The sequence below is a fragment of the Lemur catta genome, chromosome 5, assembly GCF_020740605.2.
Source record: "Lemur catta isolate mLemCat1 chromosome 5, mLemCat1.pri, whole genome shotgun sequence".
Classification (NCBI taxonomy): Eukaryota; Metazoa; Chordata; class Mammalia; order Primates; family Lemuridae; genus Lemur; species Lemur catta.
In genome coordinates this window covers 84,310,464-84,330,971 of record NC_059132.1, presented here as the reverse complement: position 1 = coordinate 84,330,971, position 20,508 = coordinate 84,310,464, and the positions used below count along the sequence as shown (strand labels likewise).

The 20,508-nt window shown below is 36.7% G+C and overlaps 1 long non-coding RNA gene across 1 annotated transcript in view; it reads right to left on the bottom strand.

Moving 5' to 3' along the window:
• Positions 1–20,508, bottom strand: part of LOC123638541 — a 311,328-nt gene that overhangs the window by 196,352 nt on the left and 94,468 nt on the right. The window contains exon 2 of the long non-coding RNA XR_006735387.1: positions 18,582–18,644. This is a non-coding gene — a long non-coding RNA (uncharacterized LOC123638541). The remainder of the gene's footprint in view (positions 1–18,581; positions 18,645–20,508) is intronic.

Here is a 20,508-nt window from a genome sequence, read left to right as displayed (position 1 = left end):
TAAGATGGCTCACATGATCCTTCAGGACTGGTCTTTGTCCTCCTCTCAGCCTTATCTCTCAACCTTTACTCCTGTCTTCTGTTATGGTCACGGGGGATTTCCTTAAGGTTTCCCCACCCCTCGTGCTCTCACATCTCCAAACTTCACAAATGTAATTCTCCACATTTGAACATCTTTTCCCACTCCTCTGTGCCTGGCTAACACTCTTAGACCCTAGCCTTCAAGGCTATTCCCTTGGCTGTGAATACCATAGTACTTTGGCATGCACAGAGCACAGCACTGCTCTAATTGTTAAGCCGTCTGCCTCCCCATCTGGATTTTAAACTCTACAAGGGAGTGGAATATATATATACACACACACACACACACACACATATATATATATATATATACATATATATATATCTTGTTTACTTTTGTAAGTCCAGAAAATGGCTGACTTCTTGGCTCATGGTTAGTACTTAATAACAATTTTGAGAGACTGTATCAGTAAATGAATAAATAATTTAAATAATTTAGTCTCCTTAATGGCCTTCACACACAGAAAAGGGGTGTCCTGTTCATTGTCTAGTCTGGTTAGGGGTGTGTGTTTCTATTTCTGTCTCTGTGTGTTTTGCTGGCATGAATCAATACCTAGAGCTCAGACACCAGGACTGATGACTAGACATTAAAAACCATTAATCCATTAAGCTGCAATCATCCTAGGCTAAGGCTAAATAAGCAATCCTGGCTTTACTACTTACTTCGAAGACAAATCCCATCAGCTGAGGTTTAAAGCAGGGATCTCACATTCATACATCTGTAGGGGCCAGACAAGCATCACGAATGAGTGATATGAGTGCCCTGTAGATGCATATCACATAATGGCAGGGGCTGAGCTGAAAGTAGAATACAGGCCTTGTCTAAAAAGACTAGATATTTCTCAACTCCACTGAATTATTACCAGTTGTCTGACTGGTTTTTTAAAACTGGAAATCTAAAATTTGCATATGAAGCGCCTCATTTTTAAACTTGGCTTATTAAAATAACAGGAAACAGATAAAACAAATATGTGGGCCCTATCCAGCTCCTGTGACTTATCAATTCATGACCTTAGTTTTAAAACAATGAGAAAGAGGACAAAATTGGAAACTGTTCATAGGTAATCACTAATCTGTCATATACACCAATGCCTTACACTGAATCAGCATCTTCTACTCAATTACTGCCCCAAAACTTCAGTGTCATCCTCAAACACTCTGTTAACATACACCCTCCCACTCTCAGCAAAAGGCTTGATTTCTAATCCATAAAGAAAATCAGTGACATTAGTAAACAACCTCCTCATCTTCCCATTCCTAATCTATAAATTTAACTATAATTGGAACCATCTAACCTCATAGGAGAGGTGGCCTTTCTCTTCTTTAAGAGGAATCCTCCCACCTTTTCCCCTAATACAGTGGCCCTGATTAAGTATTCTTTATTTCACGGATCTTTAACTATGTTTTTCTACCCAACTTATTAAGAGTCCCATCCTGAAGGGCAGGTCCTCCTTTGACCTTCCAACCCCTTCTGCCTACTGCCTACCCCTCATTTTCTTTAGATCAATGTTTACTAGTGATAGTGTTCTACAAACTTTACTACTGTATTAGTATAGATTTACATTGCAGGAAGCAACAATCATTTTTATTGGCCTACATTTACTTTTCTTTCAAACATAAGTTACTCAATGCCATTTGTTTATTTGATAAATGTTTACTAGCCTCTAGTATATGCCAACTACTACTCAAGAAAAATCCGTTCTAAACCCAAGTAGAAGTCAAAGCTCCCCAGCACAGGTACCACCCCTGTGCCTAGGTCATGGATCTCCAGCTCAGAAGTTACACAGACAGAATAAAATCAAAGAAGGGAAACCTGCCCATACTGTTTTGTTGGCAGGAAATACTTACCTATGAGCATAGCCAATGCCTTTAACTGTGCACTGAGTCTTAATGATATTAAAATAAGCTTGGATTGGCGTTCCGATTGATTTTCAGTTTGTGTCTACAGATTAAAGGGTAAAAATTCAATATGTAAGGGAGAGATTATGTTTCTGAAAATTTCAGCACAAGAGCCAAGATAAAATAGTGAAAGACATGGTAGAGAATGTGGGCAATGGTTCTAAGATGTAATCTTCTATCCTGATTGCTGCCTCTGATCATGTTTTTCAAATTGTGAGTCAAAACCCTACAGTGGGTTATAAGATTAACTTACTGGAATGTGGCAAGCATTTTTTAAAAGGAAATTATATGAAAGAGAATGGAAAAGACCACAGTGCATTGTACATATAAAAAGTAGTTATTAGGTCACAAATTATTATTTTCATCAATATATCTTGGGGTGTATGTGCATGTATAGTAGATCACAGTATAAGATGTATTTCATACTGTGGATTGTGGTAAAAAAAATTTTTTAAAGCCACTTGTCTATATCTATCAAGCTTCTTCATGAAAGAGTAATCTATATTCTCTGTCTACATCTCTTTTTTGTTTGTTTTTTCTGTTTTTTTGATTTTGGGGGTTTTTATGTTTGGTTTTGGTTTTGGTTTTTTGATTTTTTTTTTTTTTTTTTTTTTTTTTTTTTGAGACAGAGTCTTCCTCTGTTGCCTGGGCTAGAGTGCTGTGGCATTAGCCTAGCTAACAACAACCCCAACCTCCTGGGCTCAAGCAATCCTCCTGCTTCACTTTCCCAAGTAGCTGAGACTACAGGCATGCACTACCATGTCTGGCTAATTTTTTTCTATTTTCAGTTGCCCAGCTAATTTTTTCTATTTTTAGTAGAGACAGGTTCTCATTCTTGCTCAGGCTGGTCTGTCTAATCCTCTTTAGTTCCCAATATCAAGCTGTTGTTTCTGCTTCAGCAAACCCCACTAAAATTGCTCTTGATAATGTAACCAATGGCCTTTTATTTGTCAAATTTGATGTACCCCCTTAAGATACATTCACAGTTGAATTCTCTGCAGTGCTGAACATTGTTCATACCTCCTGAAAACTTGCATTGTCTTTGCTTCTGTGATATCACTTTCTAAAGATTCCTCTCCTATCTCCCTGGTGTTTCTCTCTAGATTTTGTTCCCTGGTCTCTCTCCCTCAGTCTGCCCCTGAACTCCTGGCATTTCTGCAGAAAAGAGCATGGGCCTTAGAGATGCCATACACACTCATACTGAACTTTATCTCTGGAACATATCACCCCCAATACGACCATCCTGGCCCCAGCCACTACCATCTACTGCAATAGCCTAATCACTGGCCTTCCCTTCTGTTGATTCTCAAAGGGTGGCTGGAGTGAGCCTGGTAAAAGGAAAGTAAGACCATGTCATTCTTTTAATCAGAACCATTCATTGTCCCATGACCCCCTTCAGGTCTTTGCTCAAATAGAATCTTCTTGGTGAGGTCTTTCAGGCCTCCTTATTTAAACATACAATTCTACCCCCACCTAAAGATGCTCTGTACCCTTTTCCAGCTTTACTTTTGTACATGGTTCTTTTATAGAATACTATATAATTATTTTGCTTACACTACATTTTCTCTTACTGGGTCATAACATCCAACAAGACAGGAATATCTGTCTGTTTTGAAGGCTGCTATATTCCCAGTATCTAGAATTAAAAACCCATAAATGGAGGTCAGTAATAATTCTTAAAACAATGAATGCCTATCATCAATCATTTATTCTTCTTCTTATGATGGTAGGCCTGAGAGTACACATGGCTATGTGTACTGTATGCTGTTCTTTCTCAGTGTGATACAGTTTTTAAAAGGGTGTTTAGCCATTGCTTTGGTCTGAATCTGTCCCCCCAAATACGTTGCAACTTAATCAGCAATGTGATGGTATTAAGAGGTGGGGGCTTTAGGAGGTGATTAACTCATGATAGCAGAGTCCTCATGAATGAAATTAATGACCTTATAAAAGAGGTATGCGAGAGCTGTTCATCATTTTTGCCAGGATGCTGCAAGAAGGTGCATGCCCTCACCAGACGCTGAACCTACTGGTACCTTGATCTTGGACTTCCCAGCCTCCAGAACGGTGATAAATAAATTTTTATTATTTATAAATTACCCGGGCTTAGTTATTTTGTTATAGCAGCAGTAATGGACTAAGAAAGCCATTAAGCAAATATAAGAGATATTGATAAGAAATTGACTAAAACTAATAGTCATGTCTTAAAGGATAAGGACATCTAAATCCTACCTTAGCAGTGTTCCTGCTGGTTGAGCCTACAAAATGCAGATAGCTAAATATTGGCTTGGATGAGCAGATAACACCAATGTCCAAGGAATGCTGCCATTGGGTCCTTCTTTTTTATCTACTCCATCACACATATGATCATTTCCACTGGCCTAAAGAGTGGTATAAATAGTTCAATTTCCTTCTTTTATTTTCCTGTCAATACCCCATGATTATGTAATGAAAGAGAAAAATATTAATAAATTATCTTCCCATTACAATCAATCACAAACTTAGGTTTTCTTTTAACTTTACGACATTAGCATTTTAAAAGGGTATTTCTTCCTATCTAAATGCCAATTAGCCCACTAAATTTTTTCCCCTAATAATAAACAAATATTCCCCCATACCCTGCTCCTTGGGATACAAAAGGAAACAATTTAATCTTCTCTCCACATCTCCACTTTATTCCCATCTAATTTTCACAAAATTATAACACCTTTCTCTCTTAGACATTATTATCCTCATCTCCCAGATGAGGAAAATGAGGCATAAAGAGAATAACAAACATGCTCAAGGTCACCCAGATATCAGGTGGAAGAGCTATGGTTTGACCCTGAGGCCAGCGGTTTACTGGAGACTAAGAAAGGGAAAGAAATGGGGACTGTAGGACAAAGGAAATATTTTTTAAAAATGTCAGAATCAATAAGACTTGGTGACTGATTGTGATGCACTAAGAATAAAACAGAAATCAAGGAAGACTCCCAGGTTTCTGTCTTCGGTAACTGGGTAGTTGATGGTTCTTTAAACGATCTACAAGAGGAAGAGGCTCAGAGTACAACTGAGATCAATTTTAAACATAAATTTGAGATGTCTCTGGGGATACAATTTTGAAGCTCAAAATGTGACCTAGGCTCAAGGTAGAAATAGGAAGTCAAAAGCCATTAGGTAGAATCCAAAGTCATAGTGGCCAGTGAGTTCACCCAGAAAGCATCTACTGCATTTGGCAAGTAGAAAATAACTGATTATCTGAGAAAGAGGAGCTCTACTGGAATGAGAAAGCACATGAAATACTGTTGTGGATCAAAGAGTGAAAGGTTGGTGAGAAAGTAGAAACAGTAAGAGAAGTCTACTCTTATGAGCAATAGTTATTTAAGAAGGAAAAGGAAGTGATTGAACACTCTCTAGAAGTCAGACAGCAGCACTACTAAAATTTTCTTCCATTAATCATTTCCCATTTGGTGTCTTCTAATATTGACCTTCCCAGAAACATAGCTCTGAAAGTCTCACGTCTCAGAAAAGATGTTGCCCGATATGGTTGGCCATCCTTGAGCTTCCCAGGAGTCCTGCTGAAACAGTCCTTTTTAGGAAACACGTGTTGGCCTCTGCCACACCATCTGAGTCTCAGGACCCTTCTCAGTTAGGAAAGCTAATCTATCTAAATGGATGCTAATGGATTAAAGTGTTACCCTTCCCAAGACCTCTCGGGAAACCATGTTTTATTCTAAAGCAGCATTCCACAAAGTGTGCTTCACTGCAATCTAGTACCACTGGATGCAATGAGTATTACATGAAAATACATATTAAAATATAAAAGGTTTCATGGTCCACTGATTTTAGAAAATATTGGATTAAACAAAGTTAAACAGGCTTCTTTACAGCAGGATTTCTCAGAGACTAATATTCTAATGTGCAACATCAAACTACAGGAGGGAGATATAAAATTCAGCATTTTCCAAAACTACCTGATTAGAGAGGACTTTTTTGAGGTTTCATCTTATGGGTCATGAATTTAGGAAAATATCTTTCTATACGAACAATGTTAGCAGAGGATATTTGGGGTAATGTGACAGATTGATTAGAGATCACAATTAGCACCATTATAGTTGTGCCTGGCATCACTCTCTGCCACATTCTCTTCTGTTCACTTTCAGGACTCTTCTTATACATGGACATAAATTCAGGCACAATCACTTGTAACGAGAATGGCCCCTCGCTTGAAAGCTTAAGTGTTTGTTTTCCCTTTTGATCCACTAAAGTCTATGGATTCCATAATAAAAACTGGGATTGAAGCTTGTGGTGCTTTTTATTTCACAGCCCTGTGGTGACTGACTACAAATGAGATAAAGCTGATGAATAAACTTGTTGATCGCTGATAATATTTCCCCGCTTCTATTTATTTATTTATTTATTTTCTTTTATAGCTTGCAAGCTCAGTTGTTACAAGAAAAATCAATAAACAAGCTTTCAAGGAAACTTACACCCAGGGAGAATAAAGGCCCCTTTGCCTTGAAGTTATTCTTTTTCTTTTTTAAGGGAGTAATATCTAGTCCACAGCCAGAATTCACTTTCAAATCAACAGGAGCCCTGTGTGCTCATGAGAACTGGCTGCTGGGAGAGCAGGGGCCCAAGTATTTGCAGAGGGATATCTTTTGTTACTAGGATAACTTCTGTGAGTCGAATTGTTCTAAAACTCAGGCAGAGTTGCATAAGGAAACTAATGTAGCCAACACATCCAGGGGCTAGGAAAGAATCTAGGTAAGGCCACAAAAGGCAGCCCTTTCACGTAAGCGTAAATGAAACATAACCCTATTAGCTGAAGCACTGATTCTCATCTCTGTCCTCTCCCAGAGCTCATACCTAGGAAACAGAGCCCAAATCCTTTAGAGCTCTCTGCTTTAGGTCAAAAGATTTTTACCACTGAATCCCAGTATTTAAAGGATTTAGCTTTGGACCACATGTGTGAACTGCAAATCAGAGCAGCACTGTCCAACAGAACAGGGAGATGATGGAAATGCTCTATAATTTTGCACTGTCTAGTATGTTAGCCAGAAGTCACATATAAATACTGAGCACTTGAAGTGTACCTAAAGAATTGAATTGCCAATTTTATTTCATTTTAATTTAATTGAAATTTAAATAATCATATGTGCCTAATGGCTATTATATTAGATGGCATACACCATAGAGTGAGAGTAGAATTTGTCAAATCAGGATCTTAGCCTTCTAACAGGGGGCATAGAGCACCATGAGAATCCCCAACCCCATCTCCACATAAGAAAAGCTATACCACAGAGCCCATGGAGAAAATAATAGTCAGTACAAAATGTCCATGTCTACCTGGTAAACAAAGTAAGTTTAAATAAAGCATAAGTGAAAGTGAAATGTAATGTAATGGCAGTTACCAGGTGGAAGCTGGAGTTGACAGGTGTCTTAGTAACAGAAGAGAGCCCCAGGAAGGAGCTACAGTGTAAGTTAGCACTGCAGATATCTGTGACTGCCTAACAAATCACCCCCAAGTTGAGTGGCTTGAAATAGTGACATTTGTTTTGCTCACAGATCTGCATGTTAGCCTGGGCCCATGGCAGCGTAGCTGGTCTCTGTTCCACCCGCCATCACCTGGGCTGTCCCACGGCTGGGAACTGGGACCATCTGAAGATTTGTTCATTCACATGGCTGGTAGATGCTGCTGGCTATTGGCTGAGACCTTAGCTGGGACTGTCAGTCAGAACAGCCTACAAATCACTACTCCATCAGGCCTGGACTTTCTCACAACATGATAAACAGGTTCCAGTGACAACTGTCCCAAAAGAGAGAGAGAACCAAACGGGTTCCATATCATCTTTGTGACCTAGCTTTGGAAGTCACATAGCATCATTTCTATGGTATTCTCCTTATCAGAGTAGACACAAACCCACTCAGGTTCAAAGGAAGGGAAAGTAGTCTTCACCTCCTGATCGGGGGGTGCCAAGGAGTTTCTAGAAGGGCATGTGGGACTGGAAATACTGCTGTGGTCATTTTTGCAAAATAATCCATTGTCATTATTTAACATTGTTCAAGCTTCAAGTGATCAAAACCTTAACTGAACCAGTCTAACAACAAAGATATAAAAGCATTGTAGTAAAAAATTAGTAAGCTTAAGGTTTCAAGCGTAGCTGGATCTAGTGGCTCAAACGATACAATCACATCTTTCTCATACTTACTCATTCAGTTATCTTGGCTTTTTCTTGCTCTTCTCATGTTTTAAAAAATTTTTAACTGTCTCATTATCTTCCGCAAATGGCAGAACAAATGATTCCTGGTAACTATAAGTCAACATCCTGACAATTTTGATCCTAAAGGAAGAGTCTTTCTCTTGTGTCTTGTACAGCACATCTCATGTTAAGGCTGTGAATAATTCTGTTTGGGTCACGTGTCCACCCCTTGTTGAATCACTAGGTCCTGGGAAATGAAGTTTCACAATAGGCCAGGTACAGGTCCCAAGTTCCCTAGCAAAAAATTGTTTAATCTCATTTTATTTCAGTTTTTCTTATGTGCAGAATATAGATTCTGGTATACTGATTGCAAAAATGACCTCAATTCTCCATCCTATTCTATCCAATAAATTGTGATGTGATTTTGCAATTGCTCCTCTCAAGTAGTGGAGTCTATTTCCCTATTTCTTTCTTTCCTTTTTTTGGTGGGGGGACAGAGTCTCACTTTGTCCCCCTGGGCTAGAGTGCAGGTAGCATCATCATAGCTCACTGCAACTTCAAACTCCTGGGCTCAAATGATCCTCCTGCCTCAGCCTCCCGACTAGCTGGAACTACAGGCGCACACCATTGTGCCTGGCTAATTTTTCTATTCTTGGTAGAGATAAGGTCTCACTCTTGTTCAGGCTGGTCTTGAACTCCTGACCTCAAGCAATTCTCCCACTTCGGTCTCCAAGAGTGCTAGGGTTACAGGTGTGAGCCACTGTGCCTGGCCTATTTCCCTATTTCCTGATTCTAGGCTGGCCTTGAGATTTTCTTTGGTCAATAGAATGCAGTACTTTATGCCAGTTCTGAACCTTTGGCCTCAAGAACCCTTAAGCACTTACACTTTCTTTTTCTTAGAACCCTGCTACCACCATGAGGACAAGCTGTTAAGTGATAGGTTAATGTAAGTAAAGCTCCTTGTTCAGTTTCTTGCACATAACAAGAGCAGGATAAATGGTATTACCAATCCTGTTATTATTTCTATTTTCTAGTTTTGCTTTCACCAGAGCCCTAGGTATGGCCATGGCAAGCATTATTATTCTGCATTATTGATGAGGAAATTAATACATCAAGAGATTAAGTAAGATGTACAGATCACCAAATGTAAAAGCACTAGTAGGGTGGGCAGATAGAGCTTCAATGCAGGCCAGTGGGATTAGTGGCTATATAAAGGACAGTAAATCTTGAGGCTAAATCTTATGAAGGTGAATTCTGAGACTAACTTGATGGAATTAATATTGGCTAATATATATTAAGCATTTACTATTTGCCAGTAACTATTCTAAGTTAATATTAATGTCCTCACTTAACTAACTCAATTATTTAAGTATTTTTCATTCCTGGTTTCATGAAAGAAACTGCTATGAGACACAGAGGGTTAAGTAGCTTGTCTTCAGTGAGATGTTACCAGTCTGGGATTTGAACCCAAACCATCTGGCTCCCAAGAAGTGCTCCTTCTTCTACACACTGCTGTCTCTCAAGTGAAGATCAAGAAATTGGGAGAGGGGAGAAAAAAGTCAAATTCTAGGTAGAGAAAATGGTAATGCAAAGTCATCGAGGTAGAAATAAGTAAGTCATCAACCAGGTTGTGTGGGCTACAAGGCAACATTTGGATGAAGAATCCAGTGGAAATGAGGTTGGGAAGATTTGGATTGCAGCAGTGGAAAAATGGCCTTTGAATGTCAGACTGAAGTGTTTGAATTTATGAAATAGCCCAAAGGGAACCCAATGCTCTCTGTATTTTAACTTAATCCATGCCAATGTGCAGGCAAATGAACATGTTGAGAAGAAATGCACTGATGCATACAGAAATGGGAGTTAGCTTCTTAAAGTGGAGCTGGAACGGTTTAAAATTGGCAGTCTGTCTATTCAAGATACCTCCTGAACACCTGTCATTTAACTCTTTATAAATGATGAAGAAAGTGGCAGACTAAAGACAGATATAGATGCCCCAATCTTAGCCCTGCTCCCTTCTAGGGAGTTACACACGGGAAGCATAGACTGTCACAGGTCAGGCAGCCATGTGCTTCCACACCAGGCTCCGTGTAGCGATGCCTTAACTGAACATCAAGCTAATAATGTACCTTCCATTTATTAAAAGCACTTGCTACTGCACCCACTCTATGTGAGGTAATTATATCAGTCAAGTAACTGCAGCATGATTTTTCAAATGTTTGCCTCATCACCTATAAACATAATTAAAGAATAACTCAACACTTAAGTGCACATATAGTAATAACATTCATCAGGTGTTGGGCAGGTGGAAGGGGAAGGAGGGGATGGGCATATATACACCTAATGGGTGCGGTGCACACCGTCTGGGGGATGGACACGCTTGAAGCTCTGAATCGGATGGGGCAAAGGCAATATATGTAACCTAAACATTTGTACCTCCGTAATATGCTGAAATGAAAAAAATTTTAAAAAAAGATACAAAAAATAACAAACACGGTCTTAGGAAAACTCTTCGTAAGTCCTTTTTACTAGTAGTTCTAAAGTACATATGCAAAATATAGGAAACTCAGTGTTAATCTTATGAAGTTAAGCCAATAATTCTCAAATATAACAACTTCAATATAGAAGTAATTATTTCTTTAGCCTATGTGCTACTTCAGTTAGCCCTACCTCACTATACCAACTAGAACAATTAAAAGAAATCTTAAAAGTAATAAGATGTAACATTTACATTAGTATTTTCCTTGGTAGAATGTACTTCAGAAAAGGAAATGTTTTCATAATTTTCTTTACATCTTTTCTTAAGATTTCTTTTAAATGCATTTAAAGCATTTTTTTTTTCCCAAGGGAGAGAAATGGGAACAACTCTACCGTTTTCATTATCACTTATAAATCTGCGGGGAACTTGGTGGATCCACATGCAATCACCTACTCTTGCATTCTAACTCATGCCTAAAATCCAACAGATTAGACTGAATCTTCCTGCTAATGTAAATCTAATCTGATGAGACATTAAAGGTATTGTTTAAAATAACATTATTAATATATGTTGAACATTGGCCAATACTATAACTTTCTTATTAATTTTTGGAAAAGATTTAAGATACTTTTACCTACTTTTTTAAGGGCTGAAAAAGTATATGTATTATAATTCATGGAAAATATCATTTTTCCTATTTCTAGATTATTTGTCAACTGATGTGCAAATATCCGTAATACTCTGTGGCACCTATCAAAATGTGGACTATCTTTTAACAACAGAATACAGATCTGGGAAAGTTTAAACATTACTAAGTAAACAGGGCACAGATGTAGATGCTGAAAAATTAATACCATGTAATCTTCTGATGGGCTATAGCACCAAAAACGCTTTTGTAAAAACGGAATGAAACAAACCCAAAGCACAAATACTCATACAATGATGGCATGAATGAATCATAAAGCATTGAAACAGAAGTTTAGACTTTTGGAATCAGGTACAATTTCTAACAAATTACTCAAGTCACACAATCCTTCATGCCAGATCACTGGTACAGAGAATACTGTAAGTAAAAGTAACTGGCTACATGTGAACAGGAATCAGTTTAGAAAATAATTTCAAAATATTTTATAGTATTTGTAATCCTACTCTTCATACTTCAAAAAATAGTTCTTCAACTTTCAAAATAAGTCCTTACTATTCTCAGATAAGATGTTCTAATAAAGTACCATTTTGTGTTGTTACAAATTAAGGCCACAGGGACCCTAGGAGGTTGCTGCTGACATCTAGTGGCAAAATTTTTTAAAAAATAAATACATTAAAAATATCCCCTTATCTGCTGGGGATTGGTTCCAGGACCCCTTCTTCCCAGGACACCAAAATCTGTGGGTGCTGAAGTCCCTTATATGGAATGGCATAGTATTTGCATATAACCTATGAACGCCCTCCTAGATACTTTAAATCATCCCTAAATTATTTATAGTACCTAATACAATACAAATGCTATGTAAATAGTTGTGATACTGTAGTTTTTTATTTGTATTATTTTTTATTGTTTACTTTTTCCCATTGGTTGTACATGCGGACGGGGAACCTGCGTATGTGGAGGGCCAACTGGAGGAGACAGAGAGAAAGAGAGAGAGAAAGGGACAAACATACATATATATTCAAGTGTATACTTGCAAAGTCTAATGGACATCCCATGTTACAGATTATGTTTTGGCCCCGACCACTTTGCCTTCATTGACTTGATTTCTTTTCCAAAGTAATGCTTGTACTGCAAAACTGAAGAAATGAAAACTAGCACATCGCACATCTGCTAAAGCCTTTAAGGAACCAATTCCCTCAAAGTCCTCAGTCCTTTCCTGGGAATTGCCAATTATCTGGGAGCCCCAATTCCTGGAAGCTCTCCTCCAACCCCAATAGACCTAATTTCATCTCAACTTCCAGAGATCCATGATCCTACTCCAGCTTCCACACCTAGCATTTATGTACTTTCAGGATCCTAACCTACAGAGAATCCACTGCAGAGCTGGGTACATGTTATTTCAGACTGCATATCCACAGACACACATGCACATTCAAAATTGCCACAAAATTCCTAGGCATGAGATTCAACAACTATTGAAGACTTAAAAATAGCTATCAAGGACTGTTTTTAAGGGTTTCAACTGTCCACATGAACTGCGATGCACAGGATAACCTAAAAAAATTGAAATTATGTGAAAAATGATAAGAAGCATAGAGATAATTTCTACCAGTTGTAAATGGACTGTGTAGCCTCTATATGTATGGATGGATGAATGGATGGTGTGTGTGTGTGTGTGTGTGTGTGTGTGTGTGTGTGTGTGTGTGTGTCTAGAAAAAGAGAAAAACTCCCTAGTTCTGCATGTATCTCCACGCCAGCTAAAGCACTTTGGATCACAATAGGTAAACACTGAATTAATGAATGAATAAATAATAAATGAATGAGTCGGTAAATCATAATGTAGCTTTTCTCCTCTATTGATCCTGATGTAAGATTTCTATGGATTAGGTAGTGTTCTCATAAGGCAGTTTTGGTCTTAAGCAAAAGTGCCTCTGTTGGGTAGGTCAGGTTAGCTTTCTCTCCAATGACATGTGTAAAGTGGCACAAAGCCAATGGGTGATAGAATTAGGCCATCTACCCTTGGTGAAGAGAGTGTGTTTCTACAGTGGCTTTATAAATTAGTTGATTTGAATTTAGATTTTATTTTTATTGAAAAGATATGATAGAAATAGAGTTGGTTTGCAAAACAGTCCTAATTAATAAAAGACATAGCTAAATTATATAACTCTTATAGTACAAAGAGATCTTTTAGCCCTTTAAATATTCCTTCAGTGGAAATCCTGGAGGTTCAAGGAGCTCATTCATTCAAAATTTGTCTACTGTATTCACAAGTGGGAGTGAAAGTGGATGACAGAAAGAATATTTTTACAATGATATTTGAGAAAAAAATTCATATTTGTGTACCTTTATATATGATATAAAATTATATATATGTACATATATATACATATGTACACATAAAAGACTATAGCAATATATGCAAATAAATGACAGTGTGACACATATGACATCTAAGTGACTTTACTGAGTGAATGTAGGCTGGCTAAGGGAGAGAGATAATTGTAATATAACGAGGGTCTCAGAAAGCTTCTTAAACAGAAGTTTTAAAGTTAGGTAGGCTTTGGAATAAGGGAGAAAAAAGACTGTGCATTCAGAGTTCAGTCTTTAGCCTGAGCAAAGAAAAGAATGTTTGCAGTAAGTAGTGGAGTAAGAAAAAAACAAAGAAACATAGATGGGGAATTGATGGAAGAACCTGAATATTAGCAGGAGCTGATAGACAATGCTATAGTTGATAGTACCGAGAGCTTTTATAAAACTTTCAAAAAGATGAAGTATCCCACAGAAACTAATAGAAGAGTCAATACAACCAAGAATTTTTGCAAATGACAAAAGTCATAGAAATCGCAAAAGCCAAATTCTTTAAAACTATCATAATAATTCCTTCTCATGTAAATTCCTCTTTAAAAAATACTTTTTAATAACTTCTCCATGAAAATGTTCAATGATTTACTCTCTGATTTTCAGTTTAAATACTCTTTTTGGAGCATACTGTTTTTGATATGATAATTATGTTTCTGTAAAGCATTGTACAGTATATACCAGACATGGAATCTAATTCAGGTATTGTGAGAATTACATCACAGGTTTCATCTCAAGACTTGAACTATTTTTCTCATTTAAATTCATGGTCATTAACTTAATCAACCTGTAAGTTTTGATATTTTACTTTTAACTTTATTATTATAGTAGATATGTGATAAACAACATAAAATATAATTTATAATAAGCTCCTAAAATATTATAAGATTTTTATCCTTTTAAATCTCAATGTGTATATTATAAAATTTTCTATACCAATAATAGTAAACTACAAATAATAAGCTGTAAACAATATATTTATAACTTATTTCTTAATGCCCTTGAACATAAGTAACCCTATCCACAAGCCTTATAATCCAGTTTATTTTCAATTTTCAAAATTGTGTTTCTATGAAGCCTAGATTTCAACCTAGAGTACATCAAAAAATTGCTGAATCCTTAATATCCCATTTCAATTTCCTACAGAAAAATTAAATATATGTGAGAATAAAATTTAATATTCCTACATAATAAAAATAAATTACAGACATGAAATTTTCTTAATTGAAATTCAATCTATCTCCTGGACATATAAACCTATGTAAAAATTGAACAGAATAACAGTCTCTATTTTATGTCGATATATAATCTTGCCAGGTATATAGAAAGATATTTTGACCCGACTAATTGAAGTTTCCTATATCTCTGGATGACAAAATTAAGAATATTGTGACTAACAAACACTAATAATTTCACATTAAAACACTACATGAAAAATTATTTAAATACCCTTTTTATAAGAGTCAAATGCAGAACTTGCAGGTGTATGCACACACAAAAGTGCCTGTTAATCCAACAGATTGCACTCTGAGCTCATTGCCAGAGTTAATCTTATACAAAATAGTGTATTAGTCATCATGTGTAACTAAGAAAAGCTGAATGCTCCCATTTGTCTAAAAATAGCACCTTTACTAGTACACCTTAAACTTCCACTATTTAAACACTGAAATTTAAATGCACATACCTCAGCTGAGATAATAAAGGCAGAATGTTAATACATTAGCACACTTTGTCTCATTGACAAGAACTTTATTTAATATAAGAATTGCAAACACTCCTATTTCAATAAATCTAAAGGATCAACCTGGAGAGAGGATGACAGGAACACCGTTTCTCCTGGCCGCATGAGTCCTCCCACCCCATCTACTCCCCCACACCCTGTTCCCACCCTCCACACACACACACACACACACACACACACACACACACACACACACATTGTAGATCATAATCTCTTTGGGAGTTTTATCACACCAAAGCACTTGGTCTTTGGCACTACACAGAATGGTTCCTTTGTTCTCATGATGAGAAGAAACAAATTATGTTACTCTGGGTACACTGATGCTGGAAATTCAACCATGTTAACAGGAATCTCTTTCCCTTGCCCCAAGTCTTCCTTTATTACATTCACCTCAAAGTAAGTTTATCCATATCTTGAATAAAGTAAAAACCTAATAAATTGAATATGTTAGTATATATTAATATTATACATAGCTCCAAGAAAAGAAAAATTCACATGAACGCACCCTGCAGAGTCTATGATCCCTACGTTCTTTATTTTTATTCTAAAGCACATGGATCCTTAATCCTCCTCATTGGCTTCATCTTAGCCAGTGTGTTTCTCCTTCTCTCTTTCCTGTGTCATCTTCCACTGATCCCCCTCTGCAGGCATTTTCCTACCACTTATCTCCCTATGCCTATATCACATGGCTCAGCTTCAACCTCTTCCCATATTGTCGAGGTATTAGTTCTCATTATACCATCCCTCTTTGGGGAGTCACTGCTAATAATTCTATGTAAAAGGCAACTCTAAGTTGATTCCATTAACCATTTAATAATATTTTAGTTTTAATTAACATTTTAGTATATATAAAACTTGGATAGAGTGCCTATAATTCAAAATCCCTTTTAGTGAAGAGAAGCTGTTTTCTCAAGGGATTTACATCTCCTCTGAAGAATTAACTAAAAGCCAGGAATAAGTAGAAACATCTTGATTTGTAATTCAGTTTAACAATTTATTTTTGCTCAACTGCAAATCAAAGTTCAGAAACAAATTTTCTGTTGAAAAAATAAACGAATGGGACCTGATTAAATTAAAAAGCTTCTGCACAGCCAAAGAAACAGTCACGAAAATAAACAGACAGCCTACAGAATGGGAAAAAATTTTCACATACTACACATCAGATAAAAGACTGATAACAAGAATCTATTTAGAACTCAGGAAAATCAGCAAGAAAAAATCAAACAATCCTATCAAAAAATGGGCAAAGGACATGAATAGAAATTTTTCAAAAGAAGACATAAGAATGGCCAAAAAACGTATCAAAAAATGCTCAACATCCCTAATCATCAGGGAAATGCAAATCAAAACCACAATGAGATACCACTTAACTCCGGTGAGAATGGCCTTTATCAAAAAATCCCAAAACAACATATGTTGGCATGGATGCGGAGAGACAGCAACACTCATACACTGCTGGTGGGAATGCAAACTAGTGCGACCCCTATGGAAAGCAATATGGAGATACCTTAAACAGATTCAAGTAGACCTACCATTTGATCCAGCAATCCCATTATTGGGCATATACCCAGAAAAACAAAAGTCATTCTTTAACAAAGACACCTGTACCCGAATGTTTATAGCAGCACAATTCACAATCGCAAAGATGTGGAAACAACCCAAGTGCCCATCAATCCACGAATGGATTAGTAAACTGTGGTATATGTATACCATGGAGTACTACTCAGCTATAAGAAATAACAATGATACGACATCTCTTTGGTTCTCCTGGAGAGAGCTGGAACCCATTATACTAAGTGAAGTATCCAAAGAATGGAAAAACAAGCATCACATGTACTCACCAGAAAACTGGTTTCCCTGATCATCACCTAAATATACATCGGGGAAGGATACCAATTGGATATCAGACTGGGATGGGGGGTGGGGGGAGGGGATGGGTGTATGCCTACATGACGAGTGCGTTGCGCACCCTCTGGGGAATGTTCATGCTTGAAGGTGCAGACCCGGGGAGGTGGGGGGGGGGGGAGGGGATGGAGGTATGACTACATGATGAGTGCCAGGCGCACTGTCTGGAGAATGAGAACAGACGCGCTTGGGACTCTGACTCGGGGGGATGGGCAGGACATGGACAATGTATATGACCTAAAACTTATGTACCCCCATGATGAGCTGAAATAAAAAAAAAAAAACAAATTTTCTGTTGATGCCCATTAAATTTAAATGCTACCTTTGTTTCAGTACTTGTTTGTTTTCAGGAATTCAATAATTTGCCAAAAATAAAACCCAGTCACTTCCAACTAGTCTGCAATCACGTAGTACACTTAGTTATTATATTATAAATGTTCATATACATATAGTGTCATCATATCTTCATGGCTGTATAAGTAGATAGTACTCAATACGTGTCCAGTTCCCTTCAAAAATTTCCCTGTCTGAAATTTGTCTATAAAAAATCTATTTTGTGATAGTAGTTTTATTCATAAAACATACACACATTATATATCTGCATCTATTTTGTTTACATGCATATGTCATTAGAATATTTGCATGAGTTTTCATATTCTTAGGACAACATATGTAAATAAATCACACAGCAATTTGAAAATGTAGCAACTAGATATGCAATCTGTTAAGCATAATCAGGCATGCTATTCATCAACTGTATGATATAATTCAATCTTTCCAAAGAAAATATGTGTTTTATATGAGGCTGTCTTCATAAAACTCAAAGTTTTCTAGAAATTCATACTGAAATTTTTTGCATATTCCAAAAATAACATGTAAAGTTAACTGACTAATGCTAAATAAAAGAAAAAAAATCTTATTATTGTACTCTATAAAGAGTCTAATTCTGTTACTGCCTATCATTTTTAAATGTTGCATTAATTGGAGATATTTCTAAAGAGAATGCAATCTTCTAAGTCAAGATCCTGTTCACATATTAACATAAATGAAAAGGTGTTATCAGAAAATTAACCATTATTCACAGTATTTTGAAAAGCTATTATTTTTTTTAAAAGTACTGCTCATTTTATAAATACGGTGATCATCATAAACCCTTCCCTCTGCTTTTCTGATAATAATTTCCTTTTTTTGATAGGTCATTCAATATCTAAAACCAGTTATCAAGGAAAGCTAACTAGTTTCATGTATCAGAGTTAAACGGACTGAAAAAATACCAATTCAAAATCAGCATTACCTTGGTCTGATTTTTCATAAAAGACAGCAGATCTCTTGCCAGGTAACACCATTTCTTTGGGTTCTGTGGGCAAAGAAAAAGGAGATTAATAAAAACAAGCTTTCTTTTTACTCTTTAAATGCTTCCTAAAGAAGATTCATTAGTAATAAAGGTCAGAGAAGAAAATCATTTAACAAAATATTCAGCTCCATTCAGCAGCTGCCTCTGGAACCATTTGCTTTAAATGCCAAATAACTTCCCCAAAGGTTCTCTCTCCCCTGAAGCTGTGAACATGGGTGACTGCAGCAGATATTCAGCCTTGTTTTCTTTGTTTCTCTTTCTTTTCTCACATGTGAACAAGACTGGCACTCGAGTAAGGAAAGGCATTAGCTTCCATCATTTCAAAAAACAAGATGTAAGCCATGTTAAGAGAGAACATTTACTCAAAATACAACGGAATGAAATGGAATTTGCAATTATCTAAACTAACTTTCCTTCCTCTCCTAGTGAGTATGAGTTGTAAAATATTCATGAAAGTTTGGGTCTTTCCATAAAGTGATGAAACGAGATATTGTGGGATGACTCTGTAAATAATCGCAGATTACCCTCCTTATGAGATGCAATTTCAGAGCTTTTCTATGCTGCAACGAGGAGGAAAGTACTTTATAGAAGTCAGAAGTTATGAAAATATATCTTATTCCCTCCCTTAGCATATAACAATCTTGAGGAGTATCCCATAAAAGATTTTATTGCATCATTATCTGAATGTTCACATTGGAAGATAAGAAATTCAAGCCTGAGCAATAGCTTTCTAGAAAGGACTGTCACATAGATAGGTAAGAATTTTAAATTCACCCTTTAGAAAGTTATTTGACTGGAGAAATGTTAACAATTAACAACATTGATTAATTGACTATAGCAGTCACTGAAGAAATTGTCATATCTGCAATCACCACATCTTACCAGCTGTGTGATCTTGGGCAAGTATACAAAACTCTGTAAGCCTTCATTTTCCATCTGTAATATGGGAATGATAATTCTTCCTACTCCATGGAGCTGATATAATAATTGAGATAAATACACATAAAGAAATGGCATAGTACTGAGCTGAGCATGAAAAAATGTTAGCCAATATAATTGTCAACATCATTATTATTACTATTATTGCCACTGTTCTCCTTTAAAGAACAAAAAGTCTTCCTACCGTATTGAGAATCACTACCCTAGTGAGAGACATAGTAAAGTGATTAAACCACATCATAATAGATACTACCTAATTTGTCTATTAATCAGACTCTGTAATAACAAAGGAAATAAAGACTCATTTTAGGTCTTTGGGCAGGTGGGTGAAAAATATTGAACAGTATTTCATTCAGGAAGATTAGTAAACTGTCAGCTGCTCCACTGCAGTGGCTTTCCTGGATTTCACTGAAGATTTTAGTTTGAAGAAGCCCTTCAAGAAACTGTGATCTACTTCAAGATTCACTTAAAGCTACTGGCCCTTGTCTACTCCTGTGAACACTTGAATACTCAATCCAATTTAGAAAACACCTAGTGAACCCTTACTACAAGCCAAGGTCTGTGGCAGACTTAGGAAACCAATAAACAAATAGAGAGACATCGGCCTTAGGCAAAGAGCTTATGAAGAAGACCTCCAAAGCCATCACAGCAGCAACAAAAATAAATAAATGGGACATGATCAAATTAAAAAGCTTCTGCATAGCCAAGGAAACTATCATGAAAGCAAACAGACAACCTACAGGATGGGACTAAATATTTGCATGCTACACGTCCGATAAAGGGCTGATAACTAGAATCTATATAGAACTCAGGAAAATCAGCAAGAAAAAAATCAAACAACCCCATAAATCAATGGGCAAAGAACATGAACAAAAACTTTTCAAAAGAAGATAGAATAATGACCAGCAAACATATAAAAAAGTGCTCA